General features: G+C 43.7%; 1 protein-coding gene across 3 annotated transcripts in view; it reads right to left on the bottom strand.

Annotated features, from left to right (window-relative positions):
• Positions 1 to 14,983, bottom strand: part of Dlgap2 (DLG associated protein 2) — a 724,183-nt gene that overhangs the window by 598,751 nt on the left and 110,449 nt on the right. The gene's annotated exons all lie outside the window — the stretch shown is intronic.

The raw sequence follows: 14,983 nt of genomic DNA, 5'->3' as shown, positions 1-14,983 counted from the left end.
AAGCTGAATAAACCCTTTCCTCCCCAACTTGCTTCTTGGTCATATGTTTGTGCAGGAATGGAAACCCTGACTAAGACAAATGGTGTTTAAAATGTTTCCTCTTGCTTTGAAATTAATCAAAATGTGTTTACTTATATTATTCAGAATAACAATTAATATTATAAAAAACTGTTTTCCCAATTCCTGAGGCTGATAGGGAAAATTACAATCCATATATACATAAAAGATATTTTAATTTTTTAAGCCATGAAGACAATGTCATAAATTTGAAAAAGAACAATTCAAAATACGACCTTCAATCAGACATGAATTGGGATGAAATCACGCAATTAGCATGTCAGAAAGCAAAATCCAATGTTGAGGTTTTCAAAGTAAACAGACCCAGACAGACTTAAGGTATCCTCATGAAGATCTTAGACCTCAGGGCAAAGCTGTCAAACAAGGGAAAGAAACTCCCTAACTGGTAAATAACAAAAACCAAAATCAGTCATTATTCTAGACGAACTGAAACAGCTAAGGCAAAAAACTGTAGTATGTGAACAAAAGTGAGTAACTGATACACAGCACGCACAGGAGTGGGAATCACCACTCAGCTCCCAGGTCGTGTCACAGCAGGTCGCTAGCATTTGCAGAGCTGGGAAGGAAGCAAGAAGCTCCTGCTAGATATCTGCAGACATAATGAAACCAAGTCACTGCCACACAAGACAGGAGCAGCCAGCTCTTCCTGACCAGATCTAGCGCAGCGCAGCCAGGCTCCCAGTGTAGCATGTTGACTCTAATGATGAATAACAGAGAAAGGACAAGAGGCAGATTAATATGGAGGGTCGTTCTGTAAATATAAAACTAATTCTTAAAGGAAGGTGGTGTTGCTATGGAAATGGAAGGGGGGAAATCCAGACATAACTAACCACAGGAATGGAAATGGACTTGCTGGTAAGGTTCCTTGCTCACAGTCCGGACAGTCTAGACAATTAACTCTTAACTCTGGTGTGAGACTAGAGGAGCACCATTTAAAGAAGAGACAGTGGATCCTTGTGTTTTGCCCCTGCTTCCATGAAGAAAGGATAAGGGATCCAGGCCATCGGTACCAGCATGGACACCTACGTCGCTGCACAGGATCCTGATGCTAGAGCCATGATCTGTCTTTAGTGGTGTTACAGAGGGGTGAGGGATAGCATTAAGAAGGAAATAGCTCTGTAGACAGGAAACGGCCTAATGTTCAACGAGAAGCAAAGAAAGACAACAAACCTGAAATCAGCATCCCAAATCACCCTCTCTGCCTTAGTCATGACAACTCTTTCAGGTTACAGTGAACCGTCTGCCTCCCTGAGGAACCCCTTGCTATGAAGTCCTGACTCAGTTCACTTGGGGGTCTGCACCCATGATGTCCAGACCTGACAGCTGCTATGGGGGGGTCACTGTGGTCTTGTTATCTCACCACACACCCTACATGGCCGGAGACAGCAACATGGATTTAGGAAGTAATCTTGGAAAAATCTCCAAAGTGTTCCTGGTAGGATGCAAAATCTGCACATTCACCCTTAACCCAGAGAACTTCGTTGTCATTGTTACTATTGTGGTGGTGGTTGTTGCTGTTGCTACTGCTGCTGCTGCTACCACTGTCAAGGCAATTACGAAGCCTTTGCTTACTGAGGTCACCGATCTTCACAATTAACTACGTCTGACCTTCACTCCCAGAGAAGAAAATTGAGAAACATCCATTTTAATTACTGTACAGTCAAGCTCTCAGAATATAAATATAAACCCAATTTTCTTTACAAAAACAAAAAAACACCAATTCTCTTGGTTAGAGAAAAAGAAGCAGGTGTATATCTTTATGAGACAGGGGATCTGAAGAGAAGGCCTCACTCCCTTAACTATGGGAAAGCTTGCCAGGACACTGAAGAGCAATGGTGTCACGGGAAGGCACTTTCCTGTGTGCTCACATATGCCTAGGGCACACCACACTTTTTTATAGAATATCTTCTGTATTCACAGAGCACATTCTGAGTCATAATTGACTCAGTGATAACAGTACCTGTCATAGGAGTATAGCATGTGACAATTTAACAACAGGTGTACATGGGTCTCCTGACAGCCAGACCTACAGCTCTGGTCTATGCAAGAGTGTGGGGCTATTTAAGAATGCGCAAAAATAAACAAGAGCCTATGAATAAGTAAAAAGAATTTTCTTCCTCTCAGAGGTCTGTCCCTTTCTCACCCACAGGTTGATTACACTCCTTAAATGTAATAAGGGACAAAATTCAAAACCGCCTTAAGTATAGGGAATTAGGGCATACAATCATTTTGAACACTGACATCTATAAACGGTTCCCAAGTACTTACCTTGGAAGCAAGAGACCTGCTTGGAAATACTGTGAATTTTTAAAGGCACCTTATCCCAGATGTAAATAAAGCTTGCCAAAATTGTGCCAAGCAAAACGCCACGTGCGTTTTCATAGACTTAAGACGGTTTTGAATTTTGTCAACCTGCAGAGAACACTTGGAAACCAACTGAAAATGGCCATCAGAAGCTGTTACCAGCTCAGCTGAAGAATGTGACAGTAGGTGACACTTGTCCTTTTAGCAATCAACCCTATCCCATACCAAGGACACACACACACACACACACACACACACATGCCTGCGCAGCGCTATGATCCTGTTCCTTGTGTATTGTTTCTAAATAAACCAGTAACCAAGGCCTCTGAGACCCAGTTGTCCCAAGGTGAGGGGACTGGAAACGCCTCAGGCAGAAGGGATCAACACTGGTGTATTAGAAACATACCTTTCAACAAGCTGCCTCTGCCCTCTCACAGATGGCCCTAAACCCTAAAACCTCACCTGCCTCTGCCCTCACCAGCTGAGCCCCTGTCACACAGCAGGTGGCCACAGAGGCTCCCAGAAGAGTGAACAGACCCCTCTGCTACACTGAGGCTGCTTCCTGGGACACTGTGCGCCAGGGACCAGGAGCAGTGACCCTGTTCAGCATCCCAGACTCGGAATCAACTCTAGACAAAAATCAAGCTACTCTGAGAGGTGTTTGAAGAGGAACCAGAGGATATGAGCCAGAAGGCTGACAGTACAGGAAGCTGCAGGCCCTGTCCCTTCACTGGCCCATCCTAAACAAGTAAATGCCATGGACCCTAGAATTACCTCCTGGTCTAAGGACAAGTTTCTTTTGTTCTGTAAAGACGAAGGAGAAAAGCTCAAGAGTGCTGTGTTATAGCACTGTGCCAGTCGTAAGGTTTACCCATCATCTCGTTCCCATACTGCACTGTCATGTCCAGGAGGTCCTCTCCAGAGCAGAGCTGACACTGGTGTTATGCTCTGGAGCCACAGAGGCTGAATGAACCCTTCTTGCTACTGAGTTAAGCTGCCTCAAGTAACTCGTTACTGTAGTGAAAAAAAAAGAACTAATATGCATTTTTTTTTTTTTTTTTTTTTTTTGGTTTTGGTTTTTTTCAAGACAGGGTTTCTCTGTGTAGCCCTGGCTGTCCTGGAACTCACTTTGTAGACCAGGCTGGCCTCAAACTCAGAAATCCGCCTGCCTCTGTCTCCTGAGTGCTGGGATTAAAGGTATGCGCCACCACCAGCCAGCTACTAATATGCTTTTAAAGCACTCCCCTTAGCAACTCTTAGCATGGATTAAGAAGAAGGGTCAGAAGGAAAACAATGCTCATGTTTTAAATGAGCACATTAGATAGCCCTGTCCTACTGTGCACACTGCCCTACTGTGCACACACCACCGTCCTTCTTGTCTTTGAGGAAATAAGCCTGGAAAGTGGCTGAGCAGACCCATCATCAGATGGGTGATGGTGTCTAGGAAAGCCCAACCCTGCTGGGAGGAAGAAGATTCAAAGCCAGATTCCCAAGCAGGTCAGAGGTCGTTTTACAAAGAGAAGAGCAACTGTTGGCATCGTGTCAGCTGCTCTTACAGATCTTAGAGCTGTAGTCAGCTGTTACTTATCATCCCTAACAAGTAAAAACAGTATAAACGCACATGCGCGCTGAGGAAGGGGAGCACGGGAGGAACAGGATAAAAAGGCAGATGGAGAGTTATTGATTGTGATGAGCGCGACGCCACGCGAGGTAAGCTCAGCTCCGGGCATGTCACCGAATCAGATCAGTGCAGAGAACAGCACAGAGCTTCGTAAATCAAGGTGAGCCCCCACCTCCAGCAATACAGTGCAATCTAAGAATCAATCGGCCCCCTCCGGAGCTGATATAAAAGCATTAGCTCGCAGCATGAGACCCGCATTTCCAAAGAGCACTGAGGCCTTCCGTGTATTAACCGGGCTCCCAGGGAGACCAGCAGGAGAGTCACTCAAGGAAATTTCCACGCAGGGACCCTGTTGAGGCCACCACAAGTGAAGCACCCCCCACAAAGGTCAAAGCTACTGGGCAGGCAGGTCTTTGCTACATTCTTTCCAGTAGTGACAAGCGCCAACAGGCCCCAAAAACCTGGGCGCTGTCCCGAGGCAAAAGTTCAAGGGAACTCAGTCTCCTGGAATGGTGGCATTTTGTATAACGAATGTTCCAATGTCCTTGCTTTAGTTGNGAAACAGATCCATGTGCTTTCCCTTAATACATAGACTTATCAGATTCTGGGTAGTCAGTCCTTGAGATGACCCCTGGGGTCTAGGCAGCTAGTCGCTGCCCAACAAAGGAATTTATCACTGGAGGAAGAAGGAAGTTTGTGATCTAAAAGGCACCAGGGTGGATACTTAGAACCANAGGTAGCTGANTTACACCCATACACTAGCATTACAATGGCCTAAGGGGAAGGTGGACTATAGGATCTTTGACAAGGAGATNAAGCCCTTGCCCCCAGCTGCTGACTTTGAATTGTCTTTAGGTGGGGCTGTCTTTGATCCCAGTTGTTAACATTGAATGTTATCCCAGTTGTTTCCTGCCAGCCCTTCCAGGTTTGCATTCCTCTGTTTTTGTGTACCTACTTCCCTATTTTCTTCTGTATAAATAGTCTGATGCTCAATTTGACAATTGGCATTCAGATACCACACTCTCTTGTGTCCTTGTCTGTTTGTCACCCCTCATTTCGCCGAATCCTCGCTCACCTGCAACCAGAGACCCGTTCCCCGCAGATCAGGGACCCCAGGAAAGTCCGTCTGCGGCAGGTCTTGGTTGGGTATATGTGTGGGGGCACATGAGTTAAAATTTAACGCATCATAGAAGCTTCTGGATAAAGGGTCAAGCCTCCTAGGTCAGTCTCAGAAGTTTTGCTGCCCCAAAGATACTCTAGAAAATGAGAATTTTAATTCAGAAGGAGGTAGGACCCCACCAACTTCCAAAATACTACTGCTGCTGCTGCTGTTGGTGGTGGTGAGTATGATGGTGGTGATAATAATATTACCAAATGCAAAACAAATATTAAAAAGTCTCTATGTTAGTCTACATTGAAAGTAAGACTGAACGGCAATCTTCACCCCCAGCCAAGCACATCAGCTCTGAAATACCAGAGACTAAATTGCCATTTGTGTGGAACACCATCAGTCACTCCATCGATGACAGGACTAGTCAAAGCTCTGGCCCACTGAAGCCAGAGAGGAATGCCACTGGTATCTAATGCTGCCTCAGACAGCCCAGTCCAGGTAAAGGAAGATAAGATCCTAACACAACTGAACATACATGAACAAGAATAATCTGTGCCAAATAAACCCCATATGGTCCGTACACTCAGACAGGCTGCAACACGCATAAGCAACTTAAATTACACAATGTGAGGCTCTGGATCCCGAACTCCACACCAGCCATTACTGATACCTTACATGGCTGTAAAATATGGGATGGCTGACTTTCTGGGTATCTTGAGTTCACCTCCAGAGATATAACTTACACTGCGAAGCTGAAGATGATTTCAGAAGAGAGGAGAGCTGAGGTGCCCAGAGCCAAACTATAGATACCAGGCATAGAGAGAGAATGGATGACAGAAAGACACCCAGGCAGGGGAGTGACTTCTCATGATGATAGCACAGCGGGGTGACGAATATCAACACAACCAGGCAAATATCTCAATGGATTTGTGAAGGCGATTTTAGGTACTCCCAACAACGAGCATGATAAAAATCTGAGGTGACAAATATGTACCCACCTGTCACCCCACTGACTACCTGCCATCTTGGGTCACACTGTCCTCCACAAACAAATAGGATAACTATGAGTTGATCAAAGTGACTGTTTTTTTTTTGTTTGTTTTTTTTTTTTAAAGCTGGAGCTTCAGGTCAAATCATTTATGCATGTACCTCAAAACACATTGTCACAGAGCCCTGGGCAGGGCCTGTTCTGAGTCACTAACTTCCCAGGTGCAGAAAATGAAGCTAACACAGAATACAGTGAACTCCTCAGGCTTAGCAGCTATTTCTATAGTAACCCTTGAGCTTCTGTCAGTAAACTTGGTATATTCAATCCTAGATAGCCCACCAGTGAGAGATGAGACACGGAGCCTCTGCCTCGGTGGATAGCATGGGGCTCACTTCTTCTGAACAGGCTCAGAGGTCCCTGCTGCCCATAGCTCTGGAGTCTTCCCTTCCCTGCTGCGGACGCGCATGAGCTGGCCAGTTTCCGAAGTCATGTGTCAGTAGGACTGGGTCACACATCTCTGTGGCTCAAATGGGATTTTTAAATGTTTTAATGAGCAGAGCCATAATCACAGTAAGTTCCCCAAACCATGTAATAGTTATTTACACATGCATCTCAGACGCGCTATGGAAATATTGAGCTACAGAGCTGCGAGTATAGTGCATACTCTGACACAGGAGGCTCAGGCAGGGGGTAGGCGGGATGAGAATTTACACAGAGCTTCCATTTGAAATAATATCCTAATGATTTCACAAAAGGTAATGAGATCATCTATACTGAGCCACAAATCCCTGCCTGAAGAGTAAAACACCATGTCAATCACCGACAGACAGACAGACAGACAGACAGACAGCAAAGGATCCAGCAGCAGAATCTTCTAGAAGCCAGATGTGTCCTACTTAATAAAAATGACAGTAACAACAATATCCCTTCATCTGTTGGAGTCCGTGTGGCTATCCCAGTAGTATCTACAGACAACAGCCATGGTTAGAGCTGTCAAGCACATGTTGTGCTATTTTCTGAATATTTCTTTACCTGGTTTGAAGTTCTATATTGATATTATACTGAAGGTGATCAAGCTTGAAAATTTACGATAATAATAAAAAGCACTTAACTAAAATGAACCTATTAGTAGAATCTAATTGGAATTATACCCCTTTAGCTTGAATTTCAACCTTCTATATTGACTTTATATATTCATTTTGGATCATTAATTTATCCTACATATACCTCTTTATTCTCTTACTTGATAAGGATTACAATGCCTACCGTAGTGCTTACAGTAATATCTATTGCAGTGTCTACAATATCTATATCAGTGCCTCTAATACCTTGGAAAAAATCTATAGCAGTGTCTATGATACCTATAGCAATATCTAAAAGAAATACCTACAGTGCCTTCAGCAATGTAATATCAACAGAAATCCCTACAATACTTTTATCGATGTCTGTAGCACTATCTAAAGCAACATCTATAATACTATCACCAGCGTCTACCACTGCTATAACAATGCTAGCAACAATATCCATGGCAGTGCCAATAATACCCACACCAAAACCTATAGCAAGGGCTATGAGAGATGCCACAAATTCCAGAAATATGTTCCTTAAAAAAAAAGACAGACAGATTTATCATTAAAGCGTTAAGCTCCTTATCTAAGTACTAGGCACAATGCCACAGCGTGAGAGAGAATCATTGAAATGCCAAGCTGAGAAATGGATGAGTCAAACTCTAGTGTTCAAATTCCTGTCTTGTGTTACATGTCTACTGTAAATTAATTTTGTGGAACAAAGATTGCTTTGTTTGCAAATGCTACCTGAAACCACGTAAGCACCTTGATTCTAATAGAGTCTGTGTGCATACAGATCAGTGCAAAACCACCATCTCCTCTCGGCCTGGTGTGCACAGTAAATAAGGAAAACTAGCCAACGCTATGATGCTTGTTAGAGTAGAAAACTGGAAACTGGGAGTCTAAGCCAGTGATCATGCACAGAGACACTCACACACTATCCACCATAGCCCAGGTGTAGGATGAGCCTCTGTGACCTGCCACAGATGATTAAGACAGTGTGATACATGCAGAGATGGATGTTTCATTCACCCACGAACAGAGTTTGTTGTTTGCAGGAAAATGGATACAACTAGGGATCATCAAAAACACAGATATTGCATGAGTTATCATGTGTCTAGAATCTAGGCAGGAAAGACATGGAAAATCAGGAAAAGGGAAAGATAAGATGTCAGAGAAGCCAAACAAGAGAGTGAATAGCAAAAATGATCAAATTACATAGTAGGCATTTGTGGAAAGCTCACAATTAAACATATTCTGCATTGTTAGAATGCGCCATGAAAAACACATCGTGGTAATTAGGCTAAGTCTTGTCATTCAAAGCCAGTGAAAGTTCTAACTATTCTAATGACTCATTTCTGCTCTTCCACTGAGAACTTGAGTTCAATTCCATTCGTTTGGCTTCGTGTTTTCTACAGCACAGGTGGTTAGAAGAGTTGTCTCACACAGAAGAGGTTCTTTAAAAAGCTGAATTAGCTCCCACTAGGTGATCCCTGGTCTAAAGAGACAGTTTACACCCTATTCTCGTCATCTGCTTTTACTGAGCCCAGGGGCACATCTGGAATCTTTTTTCTTTTTCTTTCTTTCTTTCTTTTTTTTATTAAGTTCTTTGTAGACCAGGATTTTCAGGCTGTTTCCAAAAGACTGGGCACCATTTTATTTGTAGTAACAGCATAGATGGTATCCCTAGTCAGGCTCAACAGCGAAAGTTATCAGACATTTAAATGGATGTATCACTTCGTTCTAAACATTGTTTCCAACAGCTTTAGCTGTCCGTAGATTTTTAGAAGATATTATTCCCTTGAGTCAGAACCATTCATTAAAGGAACGTGGTAACCCTCTGTCTGTCTCTGTCTCTCTCTCTGTCTCTCTCTGTCTCTCTCTGTCTCTCTCTCTCTCTCTCTCTCTCTCTCTCTCTCTCTCTCTCTCTCTCTGCAATCATTAATATAAAACTTCCTTAGAAACCTGAGCTCCTAGCTTGGTGATTTGGGGTCCTGCAAACATTAGAATTTCTTGAGTTAGGTCCCTGAACCTCATCCTCTGTTCAGGATTTTGTGAGATTCACATCACTCACTATGTGAGGAATTCAATTCCTTTCTAACAACATGAACTACGGTAGACAATCATGGAGACCAGTGGCCACAGGGGCTGTCACACCATGCTCATTTCACATGTGATCTGCTCTCAGCTTTGGGCTCATGCAGACTAAACCCCCTAAATCGCAGCATTGCATCTGAGGACAGCTCCCAGGCCACCATCTGCTCAGGGTGGCAACGCATAGCCCCAGCTGGCTCAGTATCTAAAATAAACACACGAGAAGGCAGTACTGTAGTCACTCTTCCCTCTTGCAATGCACTTAATAAACCATTCCTCCTAAAATAAATAAATAAAATAAACATGCAACAGGCAAGCGCTTTGCCTGGTGCAGAGAGGCACTCTTCTCCGTCCCCCTTCACTGTGACTCACTGTACACAGTCTCCTTCCGTATCTGGGCCCCGAAGGAACCTGCCCAGACTTGTCAGGGGTCTGAGGTTAGCCCCTTACAGGCATTCTTTAGCTTTCCAGTCAGAAGAGAAGGAAACATTGATCTTTTCGTGAGTCTTATATAATGATAAAAAAGAAAAAAAAAAGAAAGCTTTTTCACAGTATTATATTCCTAAATGGTGCTTTTTAAAAGTATAGTGAAATAATCACATAAATCAGTAACAGTCCTCTTATGTCTCTTGAGTATTGTGCCACACTCATCATCCCATGCGCTATCCATCATTATAATAATTTGCATGTTGATGGTCCACACTGATGGGTTCACTATGACATCACCACACATCCTATACCACCACCTCTCTGCTTTCCATCCCTTCCTGTTCCAGTTGTCCCCTTCCGTCTTCCACTTTCCATCCCTTATTCAATTCTACCTCCCACGTTTGTGAGACAGAAGCCATGTGATAACTCTCTTTCCCAGCCTGGCTTATTTGGTCTAATGTTTCCATCCCCACTCACTTTCCTGAAGAAAAATAAAATATAATGGTATTCTTATTGTCTAGATAAAATGCCATTGTGTAAATGCCATTGTGCATGTATACATATGGTTTTCTTTATCCATTGACGGACATCCGGGCGGGTTCCCTGACTCAGCCACTGTGAACAGGACATGATATACCAGGCTATGCAGGTGGCACTACTAGATGGTGACTTCATTTCCTCACATATTGTGCTGTTTTGATGGAGATCGGCCCCATCAACTCATACATCTGAAAACTTGATCCCTGGTTCATGGAACCATTTGGAAAGGACTAGGAAGTGAGGACTTGTGATGGAGGTTTATCAGTAGGGGTGGGAGCTGAGGTTTCAAAAGACTTGCTAGATTCACAGTGCTTCCCACCACTGACCCCTGTCTCTTTGTGCCTCATGGTTGTGACTCAAGTGTAATGAATATTCCTTCACCCTGCCGTCATGGATTCTAACCCTTTGAAACTGTAAGACAAATTAAGCATTTTCTTTTATAAGGTGTCTTGGCAATATGTTTGGTTTTTCTTTTTCTTTTTTTCTTTTTATCACTACAATAGAAAAGTGACCAAGAGAAGTGGTTATTACTCAAGAGTGGGTCAGCTGGATCTTGTGGTAATTCTAATTTTTTTGTTTTTGAAGTACTCCCATACTCATTTCCTTCATGGCTGTGGTCATTTCCATGCCTATCACCAGTATAAAAGGTTTCTGTATAACATTGGCATGGGTTTGTTTATACAGCATTTATTATGATAGATATTTTCCTTCAATGTCTAGTTTGCTCAGAGTTTTATCAGTGAAGGGGCGCTGAATTCTATCAAAGGCTTTCTCTGCATCTACAGAGATGATCAAGAGTTGTGAAATTCTTCATTCTATTTAAGTGTGTTGCGCAAAGCTTACTGATTTGCACATCTTGAACTATCCTCGGATCCATGAAATGAACCAACTTGACGGCGGTGCATGAGGTCTTTTAAAGTGTTGACTCAGGCTGCAAGTATTTTATTGGAAACTTTCACTTCTACACCCATCAAGGTTTAGAAACTTTTTAGTTTCTGTCACTGTGACATCATCGAGGTTTGGTAATACTTCACAGAGGACGGTGTTATGGAGCAATTGAGGAAAGCAAGATTAGTTCTTTAACTGTCTGGCAGAGTTCTCAGCTGTAAGTTTGAATGAATTACCAGCTCAATTCTACTCAGGCTTTGGTAGAACCATTTCCATCTTTGCCCCGCCAGCTCAATCAACTATCTGCTTGCAGTGAATAAGCAAATTGACACCTTTCAGCCTCGGAAGTGGTAATGGGAATTGAAAGCCCGGTATTATGCTTTCAGCAAACAATTTCCGCACTGATTATTTTGCCTAACGTCATGTGAGCACCTTGGCTACTTAATCATTTTCATAAAGGCGACAAGATGCATTAAATACCAACAAGCCTCATTGCGAGCTTGGGAGAATCCAAACTATGGTTTTACATCCCTAATACCAAATGAGATTATTTTCCTTTGTCTCAATTTTCCTCTACCCCAGGTGCTGCCACGCACTGGACAGGGCTCTCCCGTTAAGGTAGAGTAAAGCTGTCGCTCACTACTTTTGCTTTCTACAGTCTCCTTCCTCAGCCCAGAGCACCAGAAACATCTGGGGAGACATAGGGCACAGCTGGCTACCGGAGGGTCAGCTTTTGCATAATGTGACAGAGGTAGGGCACACTCTCAAGTGGCTGAGTGTCAGAGGACATGAGAATTCTCCCAGAACACTGAAGGAAAGGGGCGGGGCTGCTGCTTCCACACTGAAGAAACAAGGAAGGTTAAGTTTTGTCTCTGGTCTTTTTGTCCTTCTGTGGTGGCAAGGAGATTTCACCAGTTTCTGTGGCAACCCTGACTGCAGCATCTCAAGTATGACCTTTGTTATCTATACTCTCAAGTATATTGGTTAGAATAGCATTTGGGGACAACTCCAGGTTTTACAGAAAATCACTCTGATGACCAATAACTCGTCATTGCTGGAGGTGCCACTGGCATAATTGATTGGCATAATTGGATGGTACCTCCTGTCTGCTTGCTGCTGCTGAGAGACAGCCCCGTTCTCCAAAGATCTGTACAGGAGTCTCCATCCCTTTCTCTTATTTGACATGCTAAGGCTATAAACGTTTCACCATGCACTAGGTGACTTCGCAGGGGACCTGGGTGAATTCGCAGGGGGCATGGGGGGGGGTGAAAGCAGGAAGGAGCGGCTTCCTCACACAGTTCCAGTGACATGTTCTGCTCAGGTACCACAGAGCACCACAGTCCTCTGTTCCAATCTCGGCCGGCTCGTCGCATCAGACTGAAGTCATTCTCTTCTGCCTCTTGGCAGAACTGTAAAGATAACCTGTGCATCTCCTTTCGTGTCCTCCTCTACCTCATGCTCAGTGTGTCCTGCATCCACATGCCTGGTTGCTGATGCCAGGATCAGAGAGGAAAGGCTGCTTGCCTGTGTGCAGAATGGCTGCTGAGACTGGCCAGGTTTCAGCAGACAGATGATAAGATGGTATAATACAAATGTATCGTATCGCAGAAGATGGCCTTGTTGGACATCAGTGGGAGGAGAGACCCTCGGCCTGAGGGTGTTTGATGCCCCAGTGCAAGAGCCTGAAACTCTGTCCCCAGCGAGTGGGTGTGACCCTCAGGGGGAAGGAAGCTGGGGTGCAAAGAACCTGGAGGTGACTGGGTGTGACTCCCGTTGTGTATATAAACCAAGTCCACTTGATGGACATTTAGAATGAGTCCAGGTTTGACTTTTTCTTTAGTGTGAAATGAACAGAGATGTGCAGGTACCTCTGCGGCGTGCCTGCTTTGATCACGGGGATTATTTTTAATTAAGGTATTTACAAGCATCTCATAGCTGGAAGCCACAACAGTGTGACAGCTTCTCATCCACCGACATTTTCTTATTAAGGTGGAAGATAAGCATTAATAAAATTAAAATAAGATGGGAAATATATAATGCAAAGAAAACCTTGGGGCTTTAACACAATAAAAGAAACATTTTCAGAGCTTCCCCAGTAGTCGGCTCTGGGAGGGGAAACATCTGCCTGAGAGGGAAGCAAAGGTTAACAGATAGATGAGGTGAGAACCTGACCCAGAGGTCCAAGACTTCAGAAGAACTGGCTGCCTGCCCCTTAGCTCAAAAGGGCACGGCTCTGCCAGAGGCTTTGGTAAGACTTTCACGAATTTTAGCTATCGTCTAAATGAAAACGTAAGGCAAAGGGTTTTCTATGAGGAAAATTATGATATGGTTTCATTAGCTTTTCTCTGGGCTGATCAGGTGAAAAAAAATCACTCTTAGCTCCGTCTGCAGTGTCACTGAGAAAACTGCAGCAAATTAAACACGTGGCATATTTTCAGAGAGAGGCTAAAAGGAGCCCGATTAATTTCACATTACTGGGCCAGGGAGACGGATGGTCAGGGAGATGGATGGTCAAGATCCTTGCTGCCAAGCCCAGCAACCCAAGTTCAATTCCCAGACAATACTGGATCATCCTCTGACCTTTACCTGCTCACCAGAGCAGAAGTGCACTCTCATACTCATCCTTCCCCACCCCCCTCTTCTCATAGATAAATGTAAAATAATGTAAAGTTTCACACTACTGTAAAACAATTACAAAGTATCCAATGGCCAAAGTACCCAATAAGTTGCATATATTATTTGTATTTATACAATTAATGTATACATTGTTTCCTTCTGGACTCTGTCACACAAAGAGAGCACAACATGGTGGCATTCAACTGGATTATCTAAGCAACAGCCCTCCACTCTGCATATTCATCACCTGCATGTATACACACAGACAGAAACCAAGCTGAACTGTTAAAGTACAAGTCATGGCATGCCAATATAGCCATATGACATACTTAAATGTTTCTGTGAAATGGCAAAATTTGGTGATTTTTTTTTTAACAATAAGAAAGTTCTACAACTTGAAAATGGAATTTCCAGGAGCTGGTGAGATGGTTCAAGTGGTAAGAGCCCTTGCCGTGAGCCTGGCAGTCCTGACTCTGAGCCACAGAATCCACATGAAGATGGAAGGAAAGTACCAAGACTTTGAAGTTGTCCTCTGACCTCCACAGTACTATGTGGCGTTAAGCCCACATGCCCATATGTGACATCACACACATACAGATGCGTGCATTCTGTAGCATGAAGCATGCATGATCACATGCGCATCACACACATACAACAGTAATAGTCTTTAAGGGTTTTTTGAAGTAAAAATGTCACACAGAAGAGTGAGACTTGTCAGACAGCCGTGTGACTTGCTCCTTCACTTCACTTGAGAGGCAAGGTAACTAATTGTTTATCATCTCATCCCATGGTGTCAACCCACCCAGAGCCTAGAAACAATGTCCAAAGGATGCAGAGCCACAGGACACCACAGCCTCTTCAGAAGAAGCGGCTAGCCCAACTCCAGGCTAAGTTCTCCCTGCTGCATAGTCAGATCTTCACAGTTTCAACACATAAGGTGTTAGCAAGTTACTGTAGAAACAGCGGGAGGAAGGCTTTGGAGATGGGGAAACATACACACCAGAAAAATAATAAAATCAAAGCACAAGCAGGCAAACAGCAAGAGCCAGATGAAGCAGTGTCCCCCCAGCACCGAGCACCGGCTACCTCTCTTTAGACAGTCCAGTCAGCAATGACGGATCACATCCCCAACACTGCGCCAGCCCTTCACTCCCTCACTGGTATGTTAAGAGGGAAAAAGAAACAGACAGACACAAAACATTCCGCTGCAAAAAAAAAAAAAAAAAAAAAAAAAAAAAAAAAAAAAA

The sequence above is a fragment of the Mus pahari genome, chromosome 19, assembly GCF_900095145.1.
Source record: "Mus pahari chromosome 19, PAHARI_EIJ_v1.1, whole genome shotgun sequence".
In the NCBI taxonomy this organism is placed as follows: Eukaryota; Metazoa; Chordata; class Mammalia; order Rodentia; family Muridae; genus Mus; species Mus pahari.
This window is presented reverse-complemented; position numbering and strand designations above follow the sequence as displayed.